Raw genomic sequence first — 16,083 nt, 5'->3', positions numbered from 1 at the left:
ATGCATCTCGGTAGCACTTGGTAATAATGCGTCAACATTCTAAGCCGTCGACATAATATGATCATTCTAACGATACTCGCTATCGTGATAACAGCCAACAAAGATGAGCCTAGGCTCGTTATTTTCAGACATATTTAAATTAATCTTAGTCAGGAAGCGAAGGAGTAAAGCGGTTTACTTCGCTCGCTGCATTGTTTACGTTTATCTACTTTAATTTAATAGAAATACAAGCATTATTACCAGATATACACATATTTTACTCTGGCATTTTCTTATTAATGTGTAAATATACACAGAAAATTTACGTCAATGTAATAATATGATCATTCTAACGATACCGTTGGTAACAGTCAACGAAGATGAGTATCGTTATTTTCAGACCCATTTAATACATAATCTTGGCCAGGAAGAGCCAACTATAACAAGTTTGCTTCATTGTTTTCGTATAGTTATTATTTTAATACATAGGAATATATTATTTTATGCTGGAGACGGCATTACCGTGATAATATCAAACAATCAAGTGTTCTTATTTTTATTTTGCCTCTAAGATATTGTTTGTATTTTAAATGAATAGAAATAGTACTTATATGCAATTATACCTCTTAGTTACCTAAACATATATTATTATGTTTAAGTAACAATATATTTTGCTGGCATTTTCATCACACTAATATTATAAAGGCGAAAGTTTGTATGTGTGTGTGTGTGTGTGTGTGTGTGTGTGTGTGTGTGTGTGTGTGTGTATCTGTGTATGTGTGTATGTTTGTTACTCCTTCACGCAATAACTACTGGACGGATTGGGCTGAAATTTAGAATGGAGATAGATTATACTCTGGATTAGCACATAGACTACTTTTTATCCCGGAAAATCAAAGAGTTCTCACGGGATTTTTAAAAAACTTCAAACGAAGTCGCGGGCATCAGCTAGTATAGGTATAAAAATCAAATACTCGATATGTTGTACATCTCGTTAATTTCAGACAGATTTCGAGGATTTGGTATACAAAATAAATGAACTCATAAACATGTTATTTTTTATAACCGATATTTTTTATAGTTTTACCAGTAAACCTTTTACTTACTGTTTATCCTGTCAGCAATAAAGCAATAAAATACATTTTAATATTGATGAATTGATTTATTTTACAACTTTTCTTAAGAGGGCTGTCTCCGTCACTCGTTTCATACAATCGTAGTTCCGATTTCATTTGAATATTAAGCAACCAAAGTCCATGAAATTTTGCAGACATATTCTAGAAACTAATATCTATGTCTGTGCTTTTCCAGATTTCTGTTAAAATATTCGGTTTCAAAGTTACGCGGTCTTAAAAATTTTCATACCAATTTTTGAGTCCCTGTAATTTTAAAACTACGTATTTTTAGAAAAATCTAAAACACCACAGACACAGATATTACTTCTAGAATATGTCTGCAAAATTTCATGGACTTTGGTTGCTTAATATTCAAATGAAATTGGAACTACGATTGTATGAAACGAGTGACGGAGAGAGCCCTGTTAACTAAAATGGCTGCCACATAAATGACTGCTATGGATCCACATAAAACGAAATACGACGAATTACCACTTTACTTTACTTTACACAGTTATAATTATAAGTAAAGTGAAATTGCCTTTCCAATGATAGTGAATGTAGGTACCTACCTACATACGATAGTGGAAATTTATTCCTATTATTAACCATCGATATATAATTTACTACTACTTGATCGAAGTTATAAACATATCCGTGAGATGTCAGGGATACCGACTAACATAATAACATGATACCGCCACTGAATTTTAGCTGTTATACTTAATACTTATACTTAATGTTATACTTAATAATTGTTATACTGTTAGCTTTAATTTAACCGAGTGTCAAATAAAATTGTAAACGGGATATTGTAAATGCAAACTAGGTACCCACGATACAGGATTACCTAGTGTGGGTACCAACAGACACAGGGAAATTATTGTACAAGACTATATTTTGTTAATAAAACATTTTTCATTTTCATTTTCATTTTCATTTAAGAGAACGCTCTACCACGTGATCAATTAATGAGCGGGGTGCATAGTTTGAAGAACCGGTAGACGTTGGGGTCGCAAGGCGCTGGAATTTTGGCCTTGAATTATATGTCCTGCCTACAATGTGCGCTTGGCACATTGTAGGCAGGACATATAACATCAAACGAGTCGCAGGGTTCCGATGGATCCTGGTAAAGCTTGTGCCAGGAGTGGGTACGACAATAGTGCAACGGGTGGGGTTTGAACCGCCGACCTTTCGGAATTCAGTCCGCTCCTCAACCGTTGAGCTATCGAGGCTCTATTTTTTAGGATTTGAAACCAAGGTTTCAGGTATGCACTTTCTGGCAAATCATGATGAAATAAGCATTGATTTATTCGACTAGTGTAAACAGTGTTTTATGCCTCTATGAGCAGCACGCCAATGTTGGCGTGTGGAAGTCTCTACACGAGACCTATGTCGATTGACGACATTAACGACGATAACAAAGAGAGTAACTTATGTGAAAAATAGAATCGCTTTTTTAGCCACGACTGATCAAGAACGATACAGATGTATACTTAGTACGTGTGATTCAAGAGGTTTATATTATTATATTTAAATCTACCGTATCAATTCAATTTTTCGTTTGGTATCCACACACATACCTAGTATGGAAGAGCAGCCTAGAAACGTTCAGAGGAACTATGGAGTAACGACTCTACAAAGTTATCAATACTATGCAATCCAACAGCTTTACGAATCACGTTTTACTTTTCCGGAAGTTTTCCGGAATTCTACTTGTTTAGAGTGGCTGGAATCATCTAACAAAAACTCGCTTCAACTTATTTAGAGTAGCTTAATTAAACGAGGTTTTTCACATTATCTAAACGGATGCCGCTGTTTGTTTCTTCGAAGAAATCTTGTGTCATTACAGCCTTATTCCCTTAGGGTTCCGTAAAAAGGTAAAAAGGAAGCCTTATAGAATCACTTCGTTGTTCTGTCTGTCAAGATCCTTATTCTCAGGAACAAGTGGTGTCAGTTGAAGTTGGTATCAAATATCCCTTGAAGCTTTAAAAAAACAAGCTTCTAAGTCAAGAAAGTAAAAAATACAGCCATTTATGTATTCGCAAATAAATCAAAGCCTACCGGCAAACCTCGAAACATCAAAGGCAGGAAGCAACGCAGTTAGAACATAAATAAAGAGAAAAATACGACAATCGTTTATTTGAGTATCCACACATTAAAAATACTTTACAAACTTACACATTTGTTGTTGGAGATAACTTAAGCAACAAAAAAATTACACATTCCTTCCAAGGTAACCTCGTTAACCCTCAGTGTGAATGTGACTCGCACTTGGCCGGATTTTTAAACATTACGGATGTGGAAGTCCATCTGCTACTTATTATTTCATTAATTGAAGGAGTCATATGACTCTAGTAAGAGAGAGAGAGAGAGAGAGGAAGATAGGGAGAGGAAGATAGAGAGAGTAGCGAGAGATCCCATACTAAAATCATAAGAGGAAGCTGGGAATGATCTACTTATCTAGCACACAATAAGTCTATAAGGTTCGTCACGAATGGCAACTAAATAATACAGGAACTAGGTAGGACTTCATATCAAATCTAGACCACAAAAATAATAATTGCTCTCGCGTGACTATCTTCACGATTTTCTTTGAATTAGAAGATCTCCAACACGGTTTCAGTTGCGCAATCGATTTCTAGATCTGAATCGAGACGGCAAAATTGATTCTCCTCACTCGTTACTTTTATTCCACTTCGCCATTTTGAAATGACTACTGACAGATCTAACCACAAAGCCAGGTCCGACCATGGTCCGACTGACAGGCTAATTTATAGGTATTAAGTATTTGGAAAAGAAAATCGTTACAATTCACTAGATTCAATTATATAAAGTTAATCGCAGATTAGAGCACTAGCGCAAAAGTCGCATCCGCATCTATTCCGCGTTTGCGGCTCTTGAGGAAGTAATGATATTTTTTTAACCCCCGACCCAAAAAGAGGAGTGTTATAAGTTGACGTGTGTATCTGTCTGCGGCATCGTTGCTATCGTATCTAAACGAATGAACCGATTTTAATTTAGTTTTTTTGTTTGAAAGGTGGCTTGACCGAGAGTGTTCTTAGCTATAATCGAAGAAAATCGGTTCAGCCGTTTGAAAGTTATCAGCTCTTTTCTAGTTTCTTATAGAGGTTTTTGTGTCGGGGTTTTTAAAATTTTGAGTTATATTATTTGAATTTAGCTCTTGAATGCGCTCACTACCGCTGATTAGAGACGATGCAGTTTAGACGAAGCGGTCAATTCAGGGTCAACGTCAGTTTTTGCTAAACCATAGCTCAAATCGGTTTTTAGCTAAATCACTTGGAGGCACAAAGTTTATGGTAGCGAGGTACGGTCGAAGACCGAAGTCACTAACAGTAGTGTTGAATTGGGGATCCTGTATCAAAATCCATGGGGATTTTGGATCACTCTCGCTAACGCTCGTTCGCTACGCTCACCGTGATACAAAATCCCCATGAATTTTGATACAGGATCCCCAATGTAGGCTACTGTCCACAACAACACATTAAATAAATGGAGTATTCCTAAATCCAAGCAACAATTAATCACTATCAACAGTGAGACAAAATCCTCAATGACTAGTTATTGCGGATCCTATATCATACGCCCGCACCGCACAGTGGATGATATAATACGATGAGTTCGACGAGACTGCGGCATTCATAAGAAATGCGAACGAGCCCATATGCATGATAATTTTACGTCTAAAAGTTTGCTCTCGCATAGTTAACCATTTGATTTGTTGCGCTCAAATTATTTTTGTATATTGATCGTGTTTCTGCTTGATCCGGCATTGCTGTATTCATTAGTATGAATTTCGATCGATTGATTCGAGGCTTGCGCATACTTATAATAGGTTGGATAAAGGTAGACTCTTTAAATGTTTATAGCTCATCAGAAATATATTCGTATTACATTAACGATTGCTTTTCCACATATCGGACATAACATTTTATCCAACGATAAAGCACATTTAGTACACGTTATAGCATGACCACATGGTATATAACACGCAGCTACTTCTTCTACAAGACAAATTTTGCAGCAAAGTGTTTCTTTAATATTTTCAACACATAATATGTTTCTGTCTGCAAAAGAACTTATTATATTGTTATTTACAAATTGTTCAGATACTTTTGATGCACCACAAACATCTTTGCTATCACTTTGTAGGTATGTTTCACCCTTCACAAGTAAAACATAGGGACAGGACGGAAACCAGCGTGCGTGCTCCGACCATGGATGATCTTCGATGCCCCAGTCTTTGAGCCTGCCATCACAAAAGTAACAAATCACGCGATCACTATCTCCTGTATAAAAAAAACCAGCATCAGCCATTTCTTGAGGTTTTTGATTTAAATCTTGAGGCCAGGTATCAAAACTTCGCAATCTTGCGATTTGAGTTGCATAGCGAGGATATTTAGGATATATTAACTCCATTCTGATCTACAAACAATGAATTTTGGATAAAGATTTATTAGTAAAAATATATTATAGCAGATTTCTAGTAAGGTGTGCAAGCTTATCATACATTATTATTTATCGAAAATTAATTCTTTAATGATGAATTTAGACACATTTCCCGCTATTTAAATATATTTCGATTGTTATAAATACTTTGATAAATAGAGATTAATGGACGAAAAAAATACGTACAATGCGTACTAATATAATAAATTCACTGATGCCCCCACGACTTCATCTGCATGGATTTAGGTTTTTAAATCCTGCGGGAACTCTATGATTTTCCGAGATAAAAAGTTGTCTATATCTCTCCAGTTCTTTTACTATACCCACGAAAAATCATGTCGATTCGTTGCTCCGTTGCGACGTGATTGAAGGACGAACCAATAAACAAACAAACAGACACACTTTAGCATTTATAATAAGTATGATTAGTGATGCAAAAAGGCGTCTGTCTAAACTAAAGACTAACGGCTGAATCTTGCCGAAATTTGATACACAGACAATTCACATCTTGGAGACGGATCCAGGATATTTTTTGACGTCGAAAATTAAAGGATTTCCACTCAAGTTTTAAATCAAATTCGCAAGGAAGAAGATTGAAGCATCAAATAGGAGCAAATATTATTAGACCTTTCACAAATTTTATACCTACCTATGGAAAGTAGTAAAATGTATAACCTTTTAACATTTTAACTATCGCGAGTCCGACGCATACCATTCCTTTTACGGTTAGATCTCAATTCACTGCGTAACTATAAACAACAGCGTCTTCCATGCTTCAAAATCGAACACCTATAGCTGATGCGGCAATAATTTATACGTAAGACAGTGTTCATACGAATGTATAAATCTAGTCTGATTACTTTCGCAAATATAAGTTTTATGTTGTGATGATTTAGTGTTTAAAGTTACATGCGCAAATGTTTAAATCTAATTTATTTCAATCCATTTCGTTTATTATGAAAGAGGTTTTAGAATTCGAGCGTATAAATAGGTCGATCCTAAGCGTCACCATTCCTTTCTTTCCGAGTTTTGGATACGACGACAACAACAGTCGAAATAAAGTATGTAAGTATTTTTATTTTATATGTTTATTTTTGAATTAAGCAACTAGGTACCTATTGAATTTTTATTTGGAGTTTTCATGTTGATAGTTACTTAAATTGTTTTTCAGGGCCTCTTCATCTTTCATCAATCCATTTGACGAAGACGAAGACCCCATCGCTTTGGTGCAGCCCCCATCAACATCGAAGTCTCTTAAGAAGAAACGTGAGGTGAAGCGGAAGAAGACGATCAAGAAAAAGGAGGTGACTTCTTCTGCTCCGAAGAATCCGTTCGAATCGAGCGGATCGGAATCTGAACCCGAAACGTCTCCAAATACACCTACGAGTCCATCTGTTAAGCGGAGGAGGTTTATTACCGAATCTGAGGTGAGTTGTCTTATTTATATTTTATTGGATTAAAGCTTTTAAAAGACTTCCCAATAAGAATGTTGTTAGGCAATTGGTCTGTATATAAATTTATGAATATAGTTTGTTAAAGTTATTATTTTGTTAGGGATCATATCCGAAGGGTACCAGTGGGATCCTATTACTAAGCTACCGCTGTCCGCCCGGACGTCTGTCTGTCAGCGGGCTTTATCTCATGAACCATAATAGGTAGAGAGTTGAAATTATCGCAGATGATACTAAATTGAATATTTTTCAATTTCAGGATGAATCTACTAGCAAGCCAGTGCGCGCTGCGAAATTGAGAAGTTTTCTCAGTCGGCGCGTTGCGTCGGGGTATACATCCCAATCAGACCCATCGAAGAAAGGCAGCTACTACTTCGAGCTGCGCGTCTACAACTCTGAAGAAGTGGAGAAACTCGCGAACAATGAGCGTTGGAAGCATGCCATCTGCACACTAAAACTTGCAACTGATTTAAATTCGGTGGTATGGAAGTCCCTCACCAAATTAATTGATGATAGTAAGGCTGAACTAAAAAATATTCAGCCCATTTTATACCCTGCAAATGAAAATAATTTCTAAGATAAATTTTGTAAATTAAATTTTGTAAATCTTAGAAATTATTTTCATAAATAAATTCAAAAAATATTTCATCTGCAACATATTGTATATAATAAGTATGACAATTAAATTACTATCTTTATGTTTGTGCCTGTAAATATTTTTTAACGTGTTTTTTTACAGAAATTACAAAGCCTAAACCATACAAAGCCTAGACCATACAAAGCCTAGATCATACAAAGCCTAGACCATACAAAACCTAGACCATACAAAGCCTAGACCATATGAAACTAGAAATATAAAAACTAGAACCATATGAAACTAGAACCATATAAAATTAAATTAACGTGTTTTTTTTACAGAAATTACAAAGCCTAAACCATACAAAGCCTAGACCATACAAAGCCTAGATCATACAAAGCCTAGACCATACAAAACCTAGACCATACAAAGCCTAGACCATATGAAACTAGAAACATAAAAACTAGAACCATATGAAACTAGAACCATATAAAATTAAATAAAAATGTCTAAATGTTCATATCGAAAGATTTGAAGTTGGGATATTAATAACGTGATACTTACAGCCCTTATACTCTTACTAAGTCTGCACATTGTCTGAAAATAACTAGATTACTTTATTTTAATACAGTCATCTCATAACTATCCAAAATTTAAAATCTAGAACTGAGAAACTAGAACCATACAAACTAGATACTTGACATGTTTGAATGTTGATATCGAAACATCGCATTACTTCCATTCTATTAATAACTGTTTACTGTTTATTAGCCAATAGCTTGATTTATTATTTAGCTGTATTTCCTTACCGATTTTTTATACGCAGAATATTAAAACCAGAACTGAGAAACTAGATACTAAATAGATAAACAAGATAAGCAATTCTATGAAATTGAAAATGTTTTTCTGCAAAGAGTGTAACCTTTATGTTAAAACATCTATATCGTCACATAACAGAACAAATACTCATAAATCTAATAGTTTATTTCAATCTAGATATGAGAATGTGCAAATTATAAAAACGGCTTTTAGAAACAGAATAGTCAGTTACAAAGTAAATCCGACCTCTACAACTTTAGTTCCAGAGAGTTTTTTTTCACAAATATTTAAAACCACACGCGAGATCATAAATATATCTCTAAAGAAACACACTGCCATTAAAGTAAATTTTGAGTTATTTGTTTCGTATATTTTACCAAAAAATTTTGAAAAGTCTATTAAATCTTTCAGTACTAAATATGGTATTATAGTCCAAAGTACTGATATTGATAATTTTTTATTACAATGTGCTCAAAAGTTAACTTGCAAATGCGCAGAATTCGAACAGTCAGAATCTGGTTGGACAATTGATTCTATCAGTCATTTGGAGATAAATATTAATAAATATAATCCTCTGAAAGGTGGATCATATTTGGCATTACCATCACATATAAGAAATACAAAATCATGTCTAAATATTCATAATTTCGATGATTGTTGCTTTTTATGGTGCATTGCTGCTAAAATGTATCCTACAAAACTTAATTCCAATAGAGTTTCATCATATCCTCATTATTCATTGCTTTTTGACATAAGAAATATGACATTTCCTCCGGGAATTGAAGATATTAAAACCTTTGAGAAGAACAATCCAACTATTAGTGTAAATGTTTATGGGTTAGAAGCCAATAATACAGTTACAGGTCCTTTGTATGTGACTTTAGCTCGAAAACTTACCCATGTTAATTTATTATATATTACTAAAAATGACAAAGCCCATTACTGTTTGATTAAAGACTTTGGCCGACTTGTGCGAAGGCAATTAACAAAACACAAGTCTAAAATATTTTTATGTGATGAATGTTTTTTATATTTCGCAAATGAACAAAAACTACACAATCACGATTGTGCTAAAAGACAAACTGTACTTCCAGAAGATGGTAGTAAGTTGCATTTTTCAAACTATGAGAGAACTCAAAGAATTCCTATCGTGATATATGGCGATTTTGAGAGCTTGCTTTGTAAATATTCAAACGAAAATAAATCTCTTTATACTGAAGATATACAAACACATGAACCATCTTGTTTCGCTTATTACATATGTTGCCATTCTAAACCTGAGCTTAATGACTTTGTAAGCTATCGCGGACCAAACTGTGGTAAAAAATTTGTTGAAAGCATTACGCGAGATGTAAAAAGATTGCACGGTATTTTAAATACAAATAATCCAATGTTTCCTCTTACTACCGAAGAGTTGACTTCATATAATGAAGCAAAAATTTGCTGCATCTGTAAAACAATGTTTAAAAAATATGATATAATAGTAAAGGATCATGACCATTTTACAGGTAAATACCGAGGCCCTGCTCACAACACTTGTAACATAAATGCAAAAAAATGTACGTTTATACCGATCATTTTTCATAACTTGAGTGGTTATGATTGCCACTTATTTATTAAAGAATTATCAGAAATTACCGGAAAAACGAGCTTGATACCAAAATCTAAAGAAAAATATATATCATTCACAAAATTTTTACCTATTGATAAAACAAATGCTGCTCAACTGAAGTTTATCGATTCATTTAATTTTTTGAGTTCGGGTTTGGATAAACTGGCAAAGAGTCTTCATCCGAATGATTTTCAGCATATGCGTGTATTTATTAAGGATGAACACTTATTAAATTTGGCCTGTAAAAAGGGTGTCTATTGTTATGATTATATGGATGCATGGGAGAAATATAATGAAACAAAGTTACCAAAACATTCGATTTTTTTTAATAAACTCACAGGTGAAAATATTTCCATTGAGGATTACGAACACGCTTTAAAAATATGGAAAACTTTTGGTATAAAAAACTTAGGAGAGTATACAGATTTATACTTACAATGCGATGTCTTATTACTATGCGACGTTTTTGAAAAGTTCAGAAATATGAGTTTAGACTATTATAATTTAGACCCCTGCTATTATGTATCATCTCCATCTTTAAGTTGGGACGCAATGTTGTTATATACTAAAGTTGAGCTTGATTTGATTTCTGATGTGGATATGTATCAGATGTTAGAAAAAGGTATTCGAGGTGGTTTAGCCCAGTGTTCATTGAGATATGCTGAAGCAAACAATAAATATTTACCATCCTACAATAAAAATGAGTCAAGTACGTACTTAATTTATTTAGACTGTGTCAACCTTTACGGTTTTGCTATGATGCAAAAAATGCCAATGCGTGACTTTAAATTTTTAAATGAAAATGAAATTAAAAATTTTGATGTAAGGAACATTTCTAAAAAAAGTCAGTGTGGATATATTCTCGAGGTAGATTTATGTTATCCGGATAATATTCATGATGCTCATTCAGACCTACCATTTGCTGCGGAAAAATATTCTCCTGCTCAAAATCAAAGCAAAAAATTGGTGGCAAATTTATATAATAAACATCGTTTTGTTATTCATTATATGCACTTGCAAGAATGCTTAAAGAATGGTTTATTGCTTTTAAAAATATACAGAGTGCTATCTTTTTATCAGGACAACTTTTTAGAGCCTTATATTTTTTTAAACACAAGTCTCAGACAAAATGCCAAGTCTGATTTTGAGAAAGACTTTTTTAAAAAGCAGAATAATTCTATTTTTGGAAAAACGATAGAAAACAAAAGGAAGCAGGTTGACGTAAAACTAGTAAACGTTTGGAGAGATACTACAAATAATACTAATAAATTGAATGGAGCGGAAAAATATATTAGTGCACCACATTTTCACAGTTTATCAATTTTTTCTGAAAACTTAGTAGCTATTCAATTGAAAAAAACAAAAATTGTCTTAGATCGACCAATATATATTGGATTCACGATTCTTGAACTGTCGAAAACGCATTTGTATCATTTTCATTATTCGGTCATAAAAAGAATCTATGGAAATAATGTTCAGTTATGTTATACGGATACTGATAGTTTACTATATCTTGTAAAAACTGATGATTTTTATGAAGATATGAAAGATAACATTCATTATTTTGATACTAGCAATTTTGAAGATGATAATATTTTTAATATGCCGAAAGCTAATATGAAAATACCTGGATATTTTAAAGACGAAATGGGAGGAGAAATCATTTCTAAATTTGTTGGTTTACGCGCAAAATTATATTGTTTACTTTCTGAGAAAAAAACTATCAGTAAAGCAAAGGGTATCACGAAGCCTGTGACAAAAAAATTAAACTTTGAGAAATATAAGAAAGCCTTATTTTGCAATGAAAATATAAGAGATGATATGTTTGTCATACGATCAAAAAATCATCAGGTTTTTACTCAGAAAATTAATAAATTAGTATTAAATAGTGATGATAATAAAAGGCAAATAATGGAAAATGATTTTAAAACTTTGCCTTGGGGGCATTACAGCACGATTCTTTAGTAAAAATATTATGCTAAGTACCTATGTATTTTACAAATTTTTATGTGTCTAATTTTAATATTAGTTTTAATGGTAATTTAGCATTTAATAAATTTGATTAAGTTTACCACAGTGTTTTATTTCAAATAAAATCACAACATATTTTATATTCCCTTTATTAATTCAACCAATTATTTACATTACTTCATAAACTTAGTACTTAACATAAGATTAACGTATTATAAAAACTTACTACTTAATGGAAAATATTCGGACTACAACTTACTTGCATGATATGAAAATATAAAATATACTTTATACTTTAATTAGAACTCATTTATGCTTTTTATTTTTACAATCGCAAAATAACAATAAAATAATATTAAATTTAACTATTCAGGCACACTTAGCTTTTGTATAATCCTATTAATTAAATCTTCTGTAGCATCCATCATATTGTCATAATTATCACTCACTATGTACTGTACACTCAAATTAGTCTTTGCACTGTTCTCCTGTTCTTTACTATCAATTTCAAGTATTTCAATTTTTATAATGTGGCTTCCCTTTGCTTTATTTTTCCGTATAACAAAAGATGAATCTGGAGCTGGTGAAATCACATGATCTATTTTTGGAAGCTTCTTTTTTAAAGACAATTTATTTTTCTTTTTTATGGTTTTCAAACTGGTGTTATTTTCAAGTGTTTCATTATTTTTTTGCTCACGTAAAGCTTTCAATCTATTCTCTTCTTCTCTTTCTAAAATAGCATCCAAGTCTTGAGCTCCATAAAATGGATTATTCATACTTGTGTTTCTTTCGTCATCCGTGAAATAAAAGTCCGACATGATGCTGTAACAAAATACAAAATTTTATAAATATAACAATAAAACAACATTTATAAAAATATCAATAAACAAATTCTAAAATAGAAAAGAATACAGTCAAAATATTATATAAGTAATTTTTTTCACTAACCAGAAGCGAGTGAGTTCCTTGCGTGAGAAGATCTGGGAATGAAAATTGTTTAGTAACAAATCTATGGAGTCAAGTTTTCAAAACAATTGTATATACTTGTATGACATTCGTCCGCATTATGCAATCTCTAGCGACATGTTAGAACCTGTTTAATATTAAGTTCTTACGAATTTCAATTTCATACTATTATCACAAGGTTTAAATTAAAATGTATACCTACATTTTAATATAATCATCGACAAATAATAGTGCGCTAGACAAGTGCGAAGTGAAACACGAATGTGATACCTACAAGCAATACCTTAAAATTTAAATCAACTAGCAATAATATGAAGTTATTTAATAAGTTGCATTTTTAAAATTATCATCAATCAGTAATATGAAGTTGATAAAACAGGCTGAATCATTAAAAATAAATTATATAGATGTTGAAACACCACCACCATGCTTTAGCCGACATAGTAAACTTCTACCAAACACAATTCGATGCATAATTTGCGGACCCTCCAACTGTGGGAAAACAAATATTATGATAAACTTATTATTGCACGAAAATGGACTTAAATTCCAAAATGTTTATATTTACTCAAAGTCCACTTTTCAATCTAAATATTGTTTCCTACAAAAAGTTTTTCAAAATACTCCAGATGTTAAATTTATTATGTTCAAAAATAGTGAAGAAGTTATTTCGCCAACTGAAGCCTTAAGAAATTCTATTTTCATTTTTGACGACGTGACTTGTGAAAATCAAGTTAATATTCGAAATTATTTTTCGATGGGCAGACACAAACAAATTGATTGCTTTTACTTGACCCAAACATATTCAAAAATTCCTAAGCAATTAATACGTGACAATGTTAACTTTTTAATTATTTTCAAGCAAGATGATATAAACTTAAAACATATATATAAGGAACATGTTAATTCTGATATGAGCTGGCATGTCTTTAAACAATTGTGTGCAAGTATTTGGAAAGATCCGTTTATGTTTTTATCAATCAACAAAGATTGCGAACTAAATAACGGTCGGTACAGAAAAACATTTGACATATTCGTGAAATTCGACTAACAATTTTACAATTATATACCACATACGAGACACAAATTTAGTCAGTCAAATGAGAGCACTGGTAAGAATACCTACCCATATTTAATTTAAAAATGGAAGCCGTTGTAAAGAAACAATTAATTAAATCAATTGAAACCATCAAAAAGAAAGCAAAACAAATGCGTGAAGAAGAAGATGATTTAGAACTAAAAAGGCGCAAACTTTTTAAATCCATAACGGATCCATTAGAATCCATAGTATTGCAAAAAAAAGAAAATAAAAACAATAGTCACCATGATTTACCAGATACATGTTCACCTTCAACTTCTGATAAAATTAAAAACATAGAAAATGATGATAAAAATTATGTAACACCAAAACCAATAACTTCTACCCAAAATTTTGAAGAAATCGAAGAATTCTATACTCCATCTCCAACGCCTGAAAAAAGCAATGAAATCTATAATTTGAATGTACCTTTTGGTGTACGTAATGAAAATAGTAATTTAATGATTGGAAATACAAAAGTAACATTTTCAGATGGTGATGCTCATAGCAAAAATATGATGGCTAAAATAGGAAATAGATCCTATGAAGTAACCCCAGGTTTGGCAGAATTATTATTTCAGAGTAAACCAGATGTAAAGATTGTATCTGATCAAGATAAATTAGTATATAAAGATATTTTATGCAATACTAGTGCACATAGGAGAGATTATAACCCTACGAATCAGATTAAAGGCGATAAAGGGACAAAATATACTAAAATTGTGAAACCTCTCTTTACTGATAGTGAATTAAAAGAAAAAAAACAAGGTGGTTTTATGCCAACTCTTAAAACTTTGAAAAAAAATACAGATTTCATATACTGGGATGATCCGAATGAGTTAGTAGATAGATTGAAAATTTTAATTGCTTCAAAAGATGCTGGCAACACTAGTCATGACAATGAGATTATATCAATAATTGAAGAACTTAAAGAAGCTGGTATAATAAAATAAGTATATAAAAATAAAACCTGGTTACATTTTTGCTTAGTTCTATAAACACTGTTGAACATGAATGTCAACAAGTTTGGTCATCATGTACACAAGAAACTGAAAATGGATAGCTCTGCCTTAGAAAATATCTTTGATGCTCAACATAAAATCATCAAACATGTTGGTACACCCATTGACCCAAACGACTGTGCTACTAAACTATATGTTGACAAATTCTTAGATGGGCTCTATATACGATTAAAAACAGTAGAGGAAACATTGTTGCAGTTAAAATCAGAAATAAATAGTCTAAAAAGGAATATAGAAGGTGTAAGTCGTAAATTCAAAAAATGAGCAAAGATAGTGTAGTAAATGAAATACATAAAAATGTTAGGAAAAATTTTCCTCGAAGACATGTTATACTTAAAGACATTGATGATGTATGGCAGGCCGATTTAGTTGATATGCAATCATTCTCAAAAGATAATTCACAATATAAATATATTTTAACAGTCATCGATGCTTTTTCAAAGTATGCATGGGCATATCCGCTTAAACTTAAAAATAAAGAAACTGTGACTGAAGCATTTAGTAAGTTACTAGAAAAAGGTCGTGTTCCCAAAAATCTACAAACTGATTTAGGAACAGAATTTTATAATAGTTGTTTCAAAAAATTATTACAAAAATACGGTATAAATCATTATTCCACTTATTCCACTAAAAAGGCGTCAATAGTAGAAAGATTTATAAGAACGTTGAAAACTAAAATGTACAAGCAATTTAGCTTGCAAGGGAATTACAAATGGAATGATGGAACCCTCGAGCACATCATGAAAAAATATAACTCCACATTTCACAGAACAATTGGTACAGCTCCAGATAAAGTTAATGAAAAGAATAAACAAAATATACTAAAAAGATACAGACTACTACAATTATCAGCACCATCGCAGAAACGTTCAAAATTCAAAATTGGAGATTATGTAAGAATAAGCAAATACAAAGGAACTTTTGACAAAGGATATACTCCCAACTGGTCAACTGAAATTTTTAATATAGCTCAAGTTCAAAACACTCATCCAATTACTTACCTTCTAAAAGATGCAAGACAGC

The 16,083-nt window shown here is 32.3% G+C and overlaps 1 protein-coding gene across 2 annotated transcripts in view; it reads right to left on the bottom strand.

Moving 5' to 3' along the window:
• The window catches only part of LOC123872130 (WW domain-binding protein 11), a 136,440-nt gene that overhangs the window by 42,565 nt on the left and 77,792 nt on the right, over positions 1-16,083 (bottom strand). The window contains exon 3 of one of the 2 annotated variants that reach the window (XM_045916284.1): positions 6,673-6,679. The exons of the other annotated variant lie outside the window; for it this stretch is intronic. The gene's annotated coding sequence lies outside the window, so the exon portion shown is untranslated. The remainder of the gene's footprint in view (positions 1-6,672; positions 6,680-16,083) is intronic. 2 annotated transcript variants of the gene reach the window in all.

The sequence above is a fragment of the Maniola jurtina genome, chromosome 14 (genome assembly GCF_905333055.1).
Source record: "Maniola jurtina chromosome 14, ilManJurt1.1, whole genome shotgun sequence".
Taxonomy (NCBI): domain Eukaryota; kingdom Metazoa; phylum Arthropoda; class Insecta; order Lepidoptera; family Nymphalidae; genus Maniola; species Maniola jurtina.
The sequence above is the reverse complement of the archived record's forward strand: the minus strand, read 5'-3'. Positions and strand labels throughout refer to the sequence as shown.